Below are 15,980 nucleotides of genomic sequence, written 5' to 3'. Positions count from 1 at the left end.
CATTGTTTTTCGCGACACAAAATACCGAAACGCAGACACTCTGTTTTTCGCGACACGCTCAAATCTCCGTGTGTACGTCATCAGACAGAAGAACGCACTGCATCGAACAGTCAATTGAACTTCATGATTTCTTTTGTCGGGCGTAAAGTGACACCCAAATCTTCGTCTGTACTTCATCAGACAGAAGAACGCACTGCTTCGGACCGAAAACCGCACTTCATCGGACAGTCAAGTGAACTTCATGAATTCTTTTGTCGGACGTGAACTTCCTCACACGAGTTTTTTTGTGAGTTTTTGTTGTCTTTTTTCAACAATTTTTATGAACGAGAGTGGACCGCGGAGACGAGGGCAAGTGAACCACGACATATATCGAAGTGAACGGCATTACTATCTTGTTGTTTCGCTAAATTTTTCGCACTTTCATGTTAGACCCAAGTGAACAGCATCACTCTCAAAAGTGAACCACATCCGAAGACCAAACGCACTGCAGGTGTTGCATTGATATAGTGAACCACAAAGGAGCTTTATAGTGAACCATGTGAGAGAACAAAGTGAGCTTCAAAACATATATATCCATTCATTATTTTTATACAGCTACACATAGATACAAAATCAACACTATCACCGGCCGAAACACAATTGAGGACTAGTCGAGCTGCACTAGATCACACCCCAGCGGCGTACTGCACTTGCAAAGTAGACCATGCCACTGAAACTGCATATTCGAAATAAAATAGACTACTTGTGCCTGACGAGATGAAACTTTTTTCTATACAAATAAAAGAAAGAAAAAAATGCCGCCCGCACCACCGAACTGCGCTGCAATTAACTGAATGTCCACGTGCACCGTGCTGCATGGTGTGCCGCTGCATATCATCTTTGCACGTTGTCGCCCTCCTCATGCCCGGCATACCACACATGAGATCAAATTTGCAGAGACAAGACAAATGAACTACATCAAAAATTATCTCAAACAAGTGAACTCCTGACTGAAAGAGGACTGATCGAGATGACTGAGTAAACCGCATGTTTTCACATGTGCTCTGTACTGCACATGACGAGAGGACCATGGTGGAAGCGGCGAACTGCATGTCAGGCAATGGTCATTGGGCAAAGGGCACTCCACCACGACCAGCCAAAGTGCATCAGGAGCACATCTGCACTGGTCACTAGGGCGCAGTTTGTTCCTTTTTTTTTTTATGTTTCTCCCCTCTCCTGCAAAAATCTGTAAATTGAACCGGAAGAACATGAATTTACGTTTGCAGTGCACTCAATATTTTCTTTCAGAAGTGAAAAGAGCGAACTAGAACAAGAGCATCACCGCTAAGTGCACTGCACGCGCGCCCGCCGGAGGACAGCGGCGCACACCGAATCGAAATGCAGGACACGGCCTGAGAGATGAGGGAAGGGATGCACCAGGGGCCGAGGGCATCCACGGCGAGCGCAGGTAAACACTTGGTCGCCGAGGTGCCACAGGGTCGTCGACGGGGGAACGCTGGTCGAGCGTGGGCCACAGGCTCACGCTCCTTCAAGGTGGAGTGCAGATTGGAGGTCGCCGGAGAGGACCGCGGGTTGGCCGGGATCCGGAGTAGAAGACCGGCCTGCTGGCACGGGATCCATGGGTCCGTGGCCGGGGTCACCGGATCCAGCAGTGTGGGTCGGGGGCGGCGCGCCATGGAGGCACCTGCGCCGGCTCGGTGCGGGAGCGGGGCCCCGGCGATGTGGCGGTGGTGGCGAAAGGAGGAGGGGATGCCGGAGGTGGAGGTGCTGCTCGATTTGGAGATGGGGAGAAGGTGGGGGAAGGGTGGAGATGCGGCGGATGGGGGTGGGGCAGCGCTCGAGCGGCGAGGGCGTGGCAGCTCGGATCCATCAGCGGGAGTCCACACCCGGCGCTGGCGGCTCTGGGACGCGGTGTCAGGAAGCTGTGGGCGGCGAGCGGCGCCGGGGCGGGAATCGGCGTCGGTGGGGCAGAGGTGGCTGTGGGCGGCGCTCTAGTAGGTGGTGGCCGAGCGGCGCGATGGGTGCGGGACGGCGTCGGGGAGGACGCCGCGCGGCCGGTGAGATGAAGGTGACGCCGGTGGGGAAGTAGTGGGGCGGGGCTCCTTGGAGGAAGGAGGAGGAGGGCGGGGGGTCGCGGGGGCTCCGGCCCATCCCATCAGGGCGGCGCAGGAGGAGGCTGGCGGGGCGCGGCGCGGGATGGAGGCTGGGCGGTGGATCGTGGATTCGTGGGGTTGTGGGGGTCGTGGGCAGGGAAGAAGATGGGGTGGAGCGGGGTTTGACTAGTGGAACAGGTGGGGTAGGCATGCGGCGCCGGTGTTAGCAGAATAAGCTCGGTGTTAGAGCATCTCCAGCCGTTGGCTCCTAGGAAGGGCTAAAAATCGCCCCCGGCGCACCGGCGCTAAACCGCGCTGGGGCGTGATGCCCCAGTCGCGACGTCCACTTTTTTTTGAAAAACTTAAATACGGCGCAAACATGGCTCAAATTTAACGCAAAAATCGGCGAGTTCGTTCAAATTTAAACATATTTTACAAAAAAAAAAAAAACTACTAGGGGCTGCTCCTGCCGTCTCCATCGCCGCTCCTCGCCGTCTCCCTCGCCGCTCCTCGCCGCCCGCCGCCCGCCCTTGCAGTTCTACATGCCGAGGAGGTTGTAGAACCGCGTGTAGTCGCCGTCGTCGTCGTCGCCGCCGCTTCCGTCGTCACCGTCCCTGCTGCATCCCTCCCCTGGTTGGCGCGGCGGGTTGGACGGTCCGGGGGCGTCCTCGTCCTCGTCGCTGTCGAGGATCACGACGCCGTGCTCGTCCTCGCGCCCACGTTTGCGGGCTTCTATCTCCTCCAGGGCCCGGCGCTGCCGGACCATCTCGTCGCGGTAGTAGTCGTCCCGCCGCGCCGCCTCGGTGGGTGGTGGTGGCACCGACACGCCGGCGGCGCTGATCCTCCACGCCCCGGGCACCTGCATGTCCGGCGGGACCGGGTACTCGGCCTCGAAAAGGAGGCGAGTCTCGTCCTCGTGAAGATGGCGGCGCCCGAAGCCATTCGCCGCCGCGCCGTCGCCTGGGAAGCGCTCGGCCCGTGAGGCATCAATGGAGGCTGACCGGCGCGGCAGCGCGCGCAGCTTTGGCATTGATTCGCCGCGGGGAACGAGGCGATGAGGACGACGAAGCGGCGAGAAGAGAGTCGAGTCGCTGGCAAGGGGGGCCCGCGGCTCTTCGCACCAAAAACGATTCGCCCGGCGCCCCCCAGCACGCCGGGTTCGGGTTGGGTCCGCCGGCGCCAATTTCGGCCTGAGCCGGCGAAAACTGGGCCGTTGGGGGCGCGACTGGGCCTTTTTTTGGCGCCGGCGGCCGAAAGTTCGTCTGGGGGGCCTTGTTGGGGGCGCGGCTGGAGATGCTCTTATAAGAATAAGAGTCTTAAGGGTGTTATCAGAATAGACCCACACTATATATATGTATACATATACACACACACACACACATGAGGTGTTGACTCTATTTGAGAAAGTTTTGGAGCCTCCTCTAGTTCTTCTAGTTCTAGTTCTAGTTGGTCCTAGTTGACTAATTAGAGTTAGGTCTAGTCCCTCTAATCCTCATAATAAGAAGTCCAATGTCGTTCCAATCTCCTTCCCCTAATTCTTCGGCTAAAATTAGCTCTGGACGGCGAAGCACTGCCGGATCATGAAGGCTGCACACTTGCAACCAAGCAGAGAGGCCGTGCTTTTGGTCTTCGATTCGAGGGACTAATCGTGGGTGGTTCGTGGGATCGTTCATCGATGGTTCAAGGGACTCCAAGTATGACCCATGATGACCAACAAGTATAGGGGATCTATCGTAGTCCTTTCGATAAGTAAGAGTGTCGAACCCAACGAGGAGCAGAAGGAAATGACAAGCGGTTTTCAGCAAGGTATTCTCTGCAAGCACTGAAATTATCGGTAACAGATAGTTTTGTGATAAGATAAATCGTAAGTGGTAACAAGTAAATAAAGTAACTAAGGTGCAGCAAGGTGGGCCGATCCTTTTTGTAGCAAAGGACAAGCCTGGACGAACTCTTATATAAAGCAAAGCACTCCCGAGGACACATGGGAATTATTGTCAAGTTAGTTTTCATCATGCTCATATGATTCGCGTTTGTTACTTTGATAATTTGAAATGTGGGTGGACCGGTGCTTGGGTGCTGCCCTTCCTTGGACAAGCCTCCCACTTATGATTAACCCCTCTCGCAAGCATCCGCAACTATGAAAGAAGTATTAAGGTAAACCTAACCATAGCATGAAACATATGGATCCAAATCAGCCCCTTACGAAGCAATGCATAAAGTAGGGTTTAAGCTTCTGTCACTCTAGCAACCCATCATCTACTTATTACTTCCACATGTCTTCCCCTAGGCCCAAATAATGGTGAAGTGTCATGTAGTCGACGTTCACATAACACCACTAGAGGAGAGACAACATACATCTCATCAAAATATCGAACGAATACCAAATTCACATGATTACTTATAACAATACTTCTCCCATGTTCTCAGGAACAAACGGAACTACTCACAAAGCATATTCATAATCAAGATCAGAGGAGTATTAATTATCATTAAGGATCTGAAAATATAATCTTCCACCGGATAAACCAACTAGCATCAACTACAAGGAGTAATCAACACTACTAGCAACCCACAGGTACCAATCTGAGGTTTTGGGACCAAGATCGAATACAAGAGATGAACTAGGGTTTGAGAGGAGATGGTGCTGGTGAAGATGTTGATGGAGATTGACACCCTCTTGATGAGAGGATCGATGGTGATGACGATGACGACGATTTCCCCCTTCTGGAGGGATGTTTCACCAGCAGAACAGCTCCGCTGGAGCCCTAGATTGGTTCTGCCCAGGTTCCGCCTCGAGACGGCGGTGCTTCGTCCCGAAAGCTCCTTCTTGATTTTTTCTAGGGTGAAAGACACCATATAGCCAAAGATGGGCACCGGAGGCCTGCCAGGGGGTCCACAAGGTTGGGGGGGCGCCAGGGGGGTAGGGCGCGCCCTCCACCCTTTTGGCTGGCTGGTGGCCCCCCTCTAATACTTTCTTCGCCCAATATTTTTTATATATTCCAAAAACATGCTCCGTGAAGTTGAGGACTTTTGGAGTTGTGCGGAATAGGTCTCTAATATTTGCTCCTTTTCCAGTCCAGAATTCCAGCTGCTGGCGTTCTCCCTCTTCATGTAAACCTTATAAAATAAGAGAGAATAGACATAAGTATTGTGATATAATGTGTAATAACAGCCCATATTGCATTAAATATCAATATAAAAGCATGATGCAAAATGGATGTATCAACTCCCCCAAGCTTAGACCTCGCTTGTCCTCAAGCGAAAGCCGATATCGAAAAATATGTCCACATGTTTAGAGATAGAGGTGTCGATAAAATAAAATACGGACATGAGGGCATCATGATTATCTTTAGAACAACAACATATATTGTCATATAATTTCTTATGCTAAAGTAACAATTCGTTCACAAGGTAAAGTATGAATCAGAAACTTCATTGAAAACTAACAAACTATGATCTCAGTTATTGGAGCAATTGCAATTTATCATAACATCGGAAAGAGTCAATTAAAGTGCTTTTCAACAAGTCCACTCAACTATCATATAATCTTTCACAATTGCTAACACTCACGCAATACTTATGGGTTCATAGTTTCAATCGAACACAGAGAAAGATAGGGGCTTATAGTTTTGCCTCCCAACCTTTTACCTCAAGGGTAATGTCAACAATAATACTTTATGCTAACCTACATCCAAGGGGATATATATATCCAGATCTCTCCAACACTTCGAGCTTGCCAAAGGAAAAAGTATAAAAAGGAAAGGTGATGATCACCATGACTCTTGTATAAGGGTAGAAGATAAAAGTAAAAAATAGGCCCTTCGCATAGGGAAGCAGAGGTTGTCATGCACTTTTATGGTCGGATGTATAAAATCTTAGTGCAATAGAACGTCACTTTATATTGCCACTTGCGATAAGGACCTTTATTATGCAGTCCGTCACTTTTATTTCTTCCATATCACAAGTTCGTGTAAAGCTTATTTTCTTCACACTAATAGATCATACATATTTAGAGAGAGCAATTTTTATTGCTTGCACCGATGACAACTTACTTGAAGGATCTTACTCAATCCATAGGTAGGTATGGTGGACTCTCATGGCAAAACTGGGTTTAGGGATGTTTGGAAGCACAAGTAGTATCTCTACTTGGTGCAAAGAATTTGGCTAGCATGAGAGGGAAAGGCAAGCTCAACATGTTGGATGATCCATGACAATATAACTTCTATTCGGATATAAGAAAACATAAACTATTATGTTGTCTTCCTTGTCCAACATCAACTTTTTAGCATGTCATATTTTAATGAGTGCTCACAATTACAAAAGATGTCCAAGATAGTATATTTATATGTGAAGCCTCTCTTTCTTTATTACTTCCTATTAATTGCAACAATGACCAAAACTATGTTTGTCAACCCTCAACAACTTTTATTCATCATACTCTTTATATGTGAAGTCATTACTCTCCATAAGATCAATATATGATCTTTTCATTTCTTTTTATTATTTATTTTATTTAATTCCCTCAAGATCATAGCAAGAAAGCGAAAGCCCTTATCTCAAAACTACTCTTTATTATATATCTCAAGGACTCGATTACATAGAGGGAACATAAAGTAAAAACTCAAAGCTAGATCATACTAAAACTTTATTCTACTAGATCAAGATATAACCAAAAGGATCGAACTAAGAAAAACGATAAAGATAAAGATGTGATGGTGATACGATACCGGGGCACTCCCCCAAGCTTGGCAGTTGCCAAGGGGAGTGCCCATACCCATGCGTTTAGATCTCTTTCTTCGGAGGTGGTGATGAAGGAGTTGTTGATGAAGTCGTGTCACACATCGAGCGTAGGAGATTCTCCAATTTGCGAATAATACCCTTGAGTGCGGTGTACTCTTGCAACAGAATATTTTCACGAGTGAGATACTTGTTTTGCACAGGAACTATTTCAATGATCTTGAAAGCTTAAATTTCAGTAGGAGTAAGATAATCGTAGTGAGGTTGAAGGATGTCTTCTTCTTCGACTGCCGGAGCTCGATCTTCCGTGGCCTTCTTGATTTTATCATCCTTGTTAATTTTCCCGACTTCTTCTCGCTTCATCTCTATCTTCATCACCCACGCATCGTCGCCCGCATTGTTGGAGGAGGGGGGCGACATGATGCCTGGCCTTGAAAACTCTAGCAGAAAACAGCTTGAAACAAAACCTTCGGGAGATTATATAATGAATTTTTACCGACCAAAAGAAGTATCGTGCAAGAAAATGGAGTCCGGAGGGCACACGAGGTGGCCACAAGGTCGGGGAGCGCGCCCAGGGGGGTAGGGCGCACCCTCCACCCTTGTGGTGGCCTCGTGTCTCTTTCGGACTACTTTTAATTTTCCTGATTTTTTAAATATTCCAAAATGGAGAGAATTTATCATTGGAAACGTTTCGGAGTCGGTTTACTTACCGTACCACATACCTATTCCTTTTCGGAGTCTGGAACGTTCTGTAAAGTGTCCCTTATGTACTCCTCCGGGGTTACGGTATCAATTATATTGGTCTCAACATTTATGGGAGTACCTGAGATATAATGTTTGAGTCTTTGACCGTTTACCACCTTCGGATTTTTGCCTTCGGCATTATTAATTTTTATGGCACCAGAACAATAGACCTCCTCGATGATGTAAGGGCCTTACCATTTAGAGAGAAGCTTCCCTGCAAAAAATCTTAAACGAGAGTTGTATAGCAAAACATGATCACCTACATTAAACTCACACTTTTGTATCCTTTTATCATGCCATCTTTTAACTTTTTATTTAAACAACTTGGCATTCTCATAGGCTTGGGTTCTCCATTCATCAAGTGAGCTAATGTCAAATAACCTCTTCTCACTAGCAAGTTTGAAATCATAATTGAGCTCTTTAGTAGCCCAATATGCCTTATGTTCTAGCTCAAGAGGTAAGTGACATGCTTTTCCATAAACCATTTTATACAGAGACATACCCATAGGATTCTTATAAGCAGTTCTATAAGCCCATAATGCATCATCAAGTTTCTTAGACCAATTCTTTCTAGATCTATTAACAGTCTTTTGCAAAATTAATTTAATCTCTCTATTGCTCAATTCTACCTGACCACAAGACCGAGGATGATATGGAGATGCAATTCTATGATTAACATCATACTTAGCAAGCATTTTACGAAAAGCACCATGAATAAAATGTGAACCACCATCAGTCATTAAATATCTAGGGACTCCAAACCTCGGAAAAATAACTTTCTTTAAGCATCTTAATAGAAGTGTTATGATCAGCACTACTAGTTGGAATAGCTTCCACCCACTTAGTAACGTAATCAACAGAAACTAAAATATGTGTATACCCATTAGAGGAAGGAAAAGGTCCCATATAATCGAAGCCCAAACATCAAATGGTTCAATAACAAGTGAATAGTTCATAGGCATTTCTTGACGTCTACTAATATTACCAATTCTTTGACATTGATCACAAGACAAGACAAACTTACGAGCATCCTTGAAGAGAGTAGGCCAATAGAAACCAGATTGCAATACCTTATGTGCAGTTCTATCTCCAGCGTGGTGTCCTCCGTAAGACTCGGAGTGGCACTTGCGTAGGATCTGTTCCTGTTCATGCTCAGGTATACAACATCTAATAACACCATCTACTCCTTCTTTATAAAGGTGTGGTCATCCCAAAAGTAATTTCTCAAATCATAGAAAAACTTTTTCTTTTGCTGGTATGTGAAACTAGGTGGTATAAATTTAGCAAAAATATAATTAGCATAATCAGCATACCATGGAGTATTATGAGAGGCATTTATGACATTTAATTGCTCATCACGAAAGCTATCATCAATAGGTAGTGGGTCATCAAGAACATTCTATAACCTAGACAAGTTGTCTGCAACGGGGTTCTCAGCTCCCTTTCTATCAATAATATGCAAATCAAATTCTTGTAGCAAGAGAACCCATCTAATAAGTCTAGGTTTGGCAGCATGATCAGTGTGAACTGTTACTTTGGAATCAACAATATAAGGTCTAAACTTATCACATGCAAATACAACTGCTAAAAATTCCTTTTCAGTGGTGGCATAATTTCTATGGGCACTGTCTAGAGTTTTACTAGCATATTGATAACATTTAATTTCATATCCACTCTTTGTCCTAGAACAGCACCAACAGCATAATCACTAGCATCACACATAATTTCAAAGGGTAAATTCCAATCAGGTGGCTGAACAATAGGTGCAGTAATCAAGGATTTCTTAAGTATTTCAAATGCTTCTACACAATCATCATCAAAAACAAAAGGAACATCTTTTTATAAGAGATTAGTGATAGGACTAGAAATTTTAGAGAAGTCTTTAACAAACCTCCTATAGAAACCAGCATGACCAAGGAAACTTCTTATACCTTTGATATCTTTAGGACACGACATCTTTTCAATAGCATCTACTTTAGCTTTATCAACTTCAATACCTCTTTCAGAAATTTTATGCCCCAAGACAATACCTTCATTAACCATAAAGTGGCACTTCTCCCAATTCAAGACAAGATTAGTTTCTTCACATCTCTGCAAAACTTGATCAAGGTTGCTTAAGCAATCATCAAAAGAAGTTCCGTAAACGGAGAAATCATCCATGAAAACCTCAACAATCTTTTCACAAAAATAAGATAATATAGCAGTCATACATCTTTGAAAGGTAGCAGGTGCATTGCAAAAACCGAAAGGCATACGTCTATAAGCAAAGGTACCGAAAGGGCAAGTAAAAGTGGTTTTCTCTTGATCCTCTTTTGACACAGGTATCTGAGAGTAACCAGAATAACCATCTAGAAAGCAAAAATGCGTATGTTTGGATAATCTTTCTAGCATTTGATCAATAAAAGGTAGAGGGTAATGATCTTTTCTAGTAGCTTTATTTAATTTGAGAAAATCAATTACCATTCTATAACCTGTAACAATTCTTTGTGGAATCAATTCATTCTTATCATTAGGAACAACAGTAATACCTCCCTTCTTAGGGACACAATGAATAGGACTTACCCATTGACTATCAGCAATAGGATAAATTATACCTGCCTCTAGAAGCTTTAGTATTTCATTTCTTACCACTTCTTTCATCTTAGGATTTAACCGTCGCTGATGATCAACAACCTGTTTAGCATCTTTCTCCAATTTAATTTTATGCTGGCATAGAGTGGGACTAATGCCCTTAAGGTCATAAAGAGTATATCCAATAGCGGCACGGTGCTTCTTCAGATTTTTCAATAATCTCTTTTCTTCATGCCCTGAAAGGTTAGCACTAATAATAACAGGATATATCTTCTTTTCATCAAGATAAGCATACTTCAGAGTATCAGGTAATTGTTTAATCTCAAACACGAGATCACCCTTAGGTGGAGGAGGATCCCCAAGGATTTCAACGGGTAAGTTGTGTTTCAAAATAGGTCCCTGATTAAAGAATACTTCATCTATTTCCCTTCTTTCATTTGTAAACATATCATTTTCATGGTCAAGCACATATTGTTCTAGAGGATCAGCGGGATGCACGGCAATAGAAGCAAGACCAATAATTTCATCCTTACTAGGCAGTTCTTTATCATGGGGTTGTCTACGAAATTTAGAGAAATTAAAATCATGAGACATATCCCCTAAACCAACAGTAACAATATCTTTCTCGCAGCCTATCTTAGCATTAACAGTATACAGGAAGGGTCTACCAAATATAATGGGACAAAAATTATCATGTGGGGAACCAAGAATAAGAAAATTAGTAGGATATTTAATTTTCCCACACAAGACTTCAACATCTCTAACAATCCTAATTGGTGATATAGTTTCTCTATTAGCAAGCTTAATAGTAACATCAATATCTTCTATTTCAGCAGGTGCGATATCATTCATGATTTCTTTATATAAGGTATAAGGAATTGCACTCACACTAGCACCCACATCACATAAGCCATGATAACAGTGATCTCCAATTTTAACAGAAACAACAAGGCATGCCAACAACAGGTCTATGTTTATCTTTCATATCAGGTTTAGCAATTCTAGCAGCTTCATCACAGAAATAAATAACATGACCATCAATATTATCAGCCAAGAGATCTTTAACCATAGCAACACTAGGTTCAACTTTAATTTGTTCAGAGGGTGTAGGTGTTTTAGTATACCTCTTACGAACCATAGTTGAAGCTTTAGCATGATCCTTTATTCTCACAGGGAATGGTGGTTTCTCAATATAAGCAGTCGGAACGATAGGATCAACATTATAAGTAATAGTTTGTTCTTCAACTTTAATAGGTTCTACTACTTTAACTTCAATGGGAGGATGATATTTAAACCACTTCTCCTTAGGGAGATCAACATGAGTAGCAAAAGATTCACAGAAAGAAGCTACTATCTCAGAGTCAAGTCCATATTTAGTGCTAAAATCACGAAAAGCATCTGTATCCATAAAAGATAACACAATCAAACTTAAGTTTTATACCTGACTCCTTACCTTCGTCGAGATCCCAATCTTCGGAGTTGCGTTTAATTCTTTCCAATAAGTCCCCTTTGAAATCAATATCCTTCTTCATATAGGAACCCGTACATGAAGTATCGAGCATGGACCGATCATTATGAGAAAGCCGAGCATAATTTTTTTGAATAATAACTTCTCTTGAGAGCTCATGATTGGGGCATGAATATAACATTGACTTAAGCCTCCCCCAAGCTTGAGCGATACTTTCTCCTTCACGAGGCCAAAAATTATATATATAATTCCGATCACGATGAACCAAATTGATGACCCACAAGTATAGGGGATCAATTTTAGCTGTTTTCGATAAGTAACAGTGTCGAAACCAACGAGGAGTAGAAGGAAATGACAAGTGGTTTTCAGCAAGGTAATGTCTGCAGGTGCTGAAATTGCAAGTAGCAGAGTAGTTTGATAGCAAGATAATTTGTAACGAGCAAGTAACGATAATAGTAGCAAAAGTGCAGCAAGGTAACCCAATCCTTTTGAGGCAAAGGACATGCCAAAACAATCTCTTATGATAAGCAAAGCGTTCTTGAGGGTGCACGAGATTTTCAACTAGTCACTTTCACCATGTTGGTTTGATTTGTGTTCGCTACTTTGATAATTTGATATGTGGGTGGACCGGTGCTTAGGTGTTGTTCTTACTTGAACAAACCTCCTACTTATGATTAACCATCCCGCAAGCATCCGCAACTACAAGAAAAGTATTAAGAATAAATTTGGATCCAATCGGTCCCTTACGGAATAGCGCATAAATTGGGGTTTAAGCTTCTGTCACTCTCGCAACCCATAATCTAATTGCTACTCCACAATGCATTCCCTTAGGCCCAAATATGGTGAAGTGTCATGTAGTCGATGTTGATACGTCTCCAACGTATCTATAATTTATGAAGTATTCATGCTATTATATTATCCATCTTGGATGTTTAATGGGCTTTACTATGCACTTTTATATTACTTTTGGGACTAACCTATTGACCCAGAGCCCAGTGCCAGTTTTTGTTTTTTCCCTTGTTTCAGTGTTTCGCAGAAAAGGAATATCAAATGAAGTCCAAACGAAATGAAACCTTCGGAAAAGTTATTTTTGGAAAGAAAGCAATACAGGAGACTTGGAATGCACGTCAGGAGATCAACGAGGAGAGCACGAGGCAGGGGACGCGCCCTCCACCCTCGTGGGCCCCTCGTGGCTCCCCTTACCGACTTCTTTCGCCTATATATACATATACCCTAAAACCATCGGGGAACAGAATAGATCGGGAGTTCCGCCGCCGCAAGCCTCTGTAGCCACCAAAAACCAATCGGGTCCCTATTCCGGCACCCTGCCGGAGGGGGGATCCCTCACCGGTGGCCATCTTCATCATCCCGGCGATCTCCATGACGAGGAGGGAGTAGTTCACCCTCGGGGCTGAGGGTATGTACCAGTAGCTATGTGTTTGATCTCTCTCTCTCGTGTTCTTGAGGTGATACGATCTTGATGTATCGCGAGCTTTGCTATTATAGTTGGATCTTATGATGTTTCTCCCCCTCTACTCTCTTGTAATGGATTGAGTTTTCCCTTTGAAGTTATCTTATCGGATTGAGTCTTTAAGGATTTGAGAACACTTGATGTATGTCTAGCATGTGCTTATCTGTGGTGACAATGGGATATCACGTGATCCACTTGATGTATGTTTTGGTGATCAACTTGCGGGTTCCGCCCATGAACCTATGCATAGGGGTTGGCACACGTTTTCGTCTTGACTCTCCGGTAGAAACTTTGGGGCACTCTTTGAAGTACTTTGTGTTGGTTGAATAGATGAATCTGAGATTGTGTGATGCATATCGTATAATCATACCCACGGATACTTGAGGTGACAATGGAGTATCTAGGTGACATTAGGGTTTTGGTTGATTTGTGTCTTAAGGTGTTATTCTAGTACGAACTCTATGATAGATCAAACGGAAAGAATAGCTTCGTGTTATTTTACTACGGACTCTTGAATAGATCGATCCGAAAGGATAACTTTGAGGTGGTTTCGTACCCTACCATAATCTCTTCGTTTGTTCTCCGCTATTAGTGACTTTGGAGTGACTCTTTGTTGCATGTTGAGGGATAGTTATATGATCCAATTATGTTATTATTGTTGAGAGAACTTGCACTAGTGAAAGTATGAACCCTAGGCCTTGTTTCCTAGCATTGCAATACCGTTTGTGCTCACTTTTACCACTTGTTACCTTGCTATTTTTATATTTTCAGATTACAAAAAACCATATCTACCATCCATATCGCACTTGTATCACCATCTCTTCGCCGAACTAGTGCACCTATACAATTTACCATTGTATTGGGTGTGTTGGGGACACAAGAGACTCTTTGTTATTTGGTTGCAGGGTTGCTTGAGAGAGACCATCTTCATCCTACGCCTCCCACGGATTGATAAACCTTAGGTCATCCACTTGAGGGAAATTTTCTATTGTCCTACAAACCTCTGCACTTGGAGGCCCAACAACGTCTACAAGAAGAAGGTTGCGTAGTAGACATCATACGTTCACATGACACCACTAAGGGAATCACAACATACGTACTATCAAAATATCGAACACATATCAAATTCACCTGATTACTTGCAACATGATTTCTCCCGTGACCTCAAGAACAAAAGTAACTACTCACAAATGATAATCATGCTCAAGATCAGAGGGTTATTAAATAGCATATTGGATATGAACATATAATCTTCCACCAAATAAACCATATAGTAATCAACTACAAGATGTAATCAACACTACTAGTCACCCACAAGCACCAATCTATAGTTCCGGTAACCAGATTGAACACAAGAGATGAACTAGGGTTTGAGATGAGATGGTGATGCTGAAGATGTTGATAGAGATTGCCCTCCCCAAGATGGGAGAGTTGTTGGTGATGATGATGACGATGATTTCCCCCTCCGGGAGGGAAGTTCCCCCGGCGGAATCGCTCCGCCGGAGGCAAAAATGCTCCTGCCCAAGTTCCGCCTCGAGACGGCGATGCTCCGTCCCGAAAGTCCTCTCCTTATTTTTTCTAGGTCAAAATGACTTATATACCAGAAGATGGGCACTGAAGGTGGGCCTGGGTGAGCACAACCCACCAGGGCGCGCCTGTGCTCCCTGGCGCCCCTAGGTGGGTTGTGCCCACCTGGTGGGCCCCCTATGGTAGTTATGTGCTCCAATATTCCTCATATATTTGATAAAAAATCTCTGTGAAGTTTCAGCTTGTTTAGAGTTGTGCAGAATAGGTGGCCTGGCGTAGCTTTTGCAGGTCCAGATTTCCAGCTGCCGAAATTCTCCCTCTTTGTGTATACCTTGCATATTATGAGAGAAAAGACATTAGAATTACTCCAAAAAGCATTATTATGGATAAAAACATCATAAATAACAGTAAGAAAACATGATGCAAAATGGGCGTATCACAGATGCATAGGATAAAACTTCTGATGAAATTCCAATTTCAATTGGTTGTAGTTCCATGATCCAATATCATCCAATAGCCTACACCATGTCAATTCCTTTCCCTTCAAAGCTAAAGGGAAGACCTTCTTCTTGACAACATCCTCGGGCATACCTGCAAGCTTAAATAATCCACAAACTTCATCCACATAGATTAGGTGCAAATCAGGATGTAATGTTCCATCTCCTGCATAAGGATTAGCTAGCAGTTTCTCTATCATACCCGAAGTAATTTCATAATAAATATTTTCAGTAGGTGCAGTAGGTTGAGGAGCAACTAATTGTGGTTCCGGTCGAGGTGAAGATACCCCGAACAAACCCCTCAAAGGATTATTTTCCATAGTAACAAGTGTGAAAGATCGTGGATGTCGCCTAGAGGGGGGGGGGTGAATAGGCGCTTTAAAATAATTACGGTTTAGGCTTGAACAAATGCGGAATAAACCTAGCGGTTAATTTGACAAGCACAAAACCTACAACAACTAGGCTCACCTGTGTGCACTAACAACTTAAGCTAAGCAAGATAAACAACTAAGTGATAGCAATATATATGACAAGAAACAATATGGATATCACAAAGTAAAGTGCATAAGTAAAGGGCTCGGGTAAGAGATAACCGAGGCACGCGGAGACGACGATGTATCCCGAAGTTCACACCCTTGCGGATGCTAATCTCCGTTTGGAGCGGTGTGGAGGCACAATGCTCCCCAAGAAGCCACTAGGGCCACCGTAATCTCCTCACGCCCTCGCACAATGCAAGATGCCATGATTCCACTAAGGGACCCTTGAGGGCGGTCACCGAACCCATACAAATGGCAACCCTTGGGGGCGGTCACCGAACCCGTACACTTTGGCAACCCTTGGGGGCAGTCACCAGTACCCGTCAAATTGCTCGG

At 43.9% G+C, this 15,980-nt stretch overlaps 1 long non-coding RNA gene across 1 annotated transcript; it reads right to left on the bottom strand.

The window, feature by feature from the left end:
* Positions 1–552: 552 nt before the first annotated feature.
* LOC109745040 (uncharacterized) lies at positions 553–2,293 on the bottom strand. The gene is made up of 2 exons (XR_012202690.1): positions 1,322–2,293; positions 553–1,225 (listed from the first exon to the last, which is right to left on the bottom strand). It is a non-coding gene; the product is annotated as an uncharacterized lncRNA (long non-coding RNA).
* Between the last annotated feature and the right edge of the window lie 13,687 nt (positions 2,294–15,980).

The sequence above is a fragment of the Aegilops tauschii genome, chromosome 2 (assembly GCF_002575655.3).
Source record: "Aegilops tauschii subsp. strangulata cultivar AL8/78 chromosome 2, Aet v6.0, whole genome shotgun sequence".
Taxonomy (NCBI): domain Eukaryota; kingdom Viridiplantae; phylum Streptophyta; class Magnoliopsida; order Poales; family Poaceae; genus Aegilops; species Aegilops tauschii.
The sequence above is the reverse complement of the archived record's forward strand: the minus strand, read 5'-3'. Positions and strand labels throughout refer to the sequence as shown.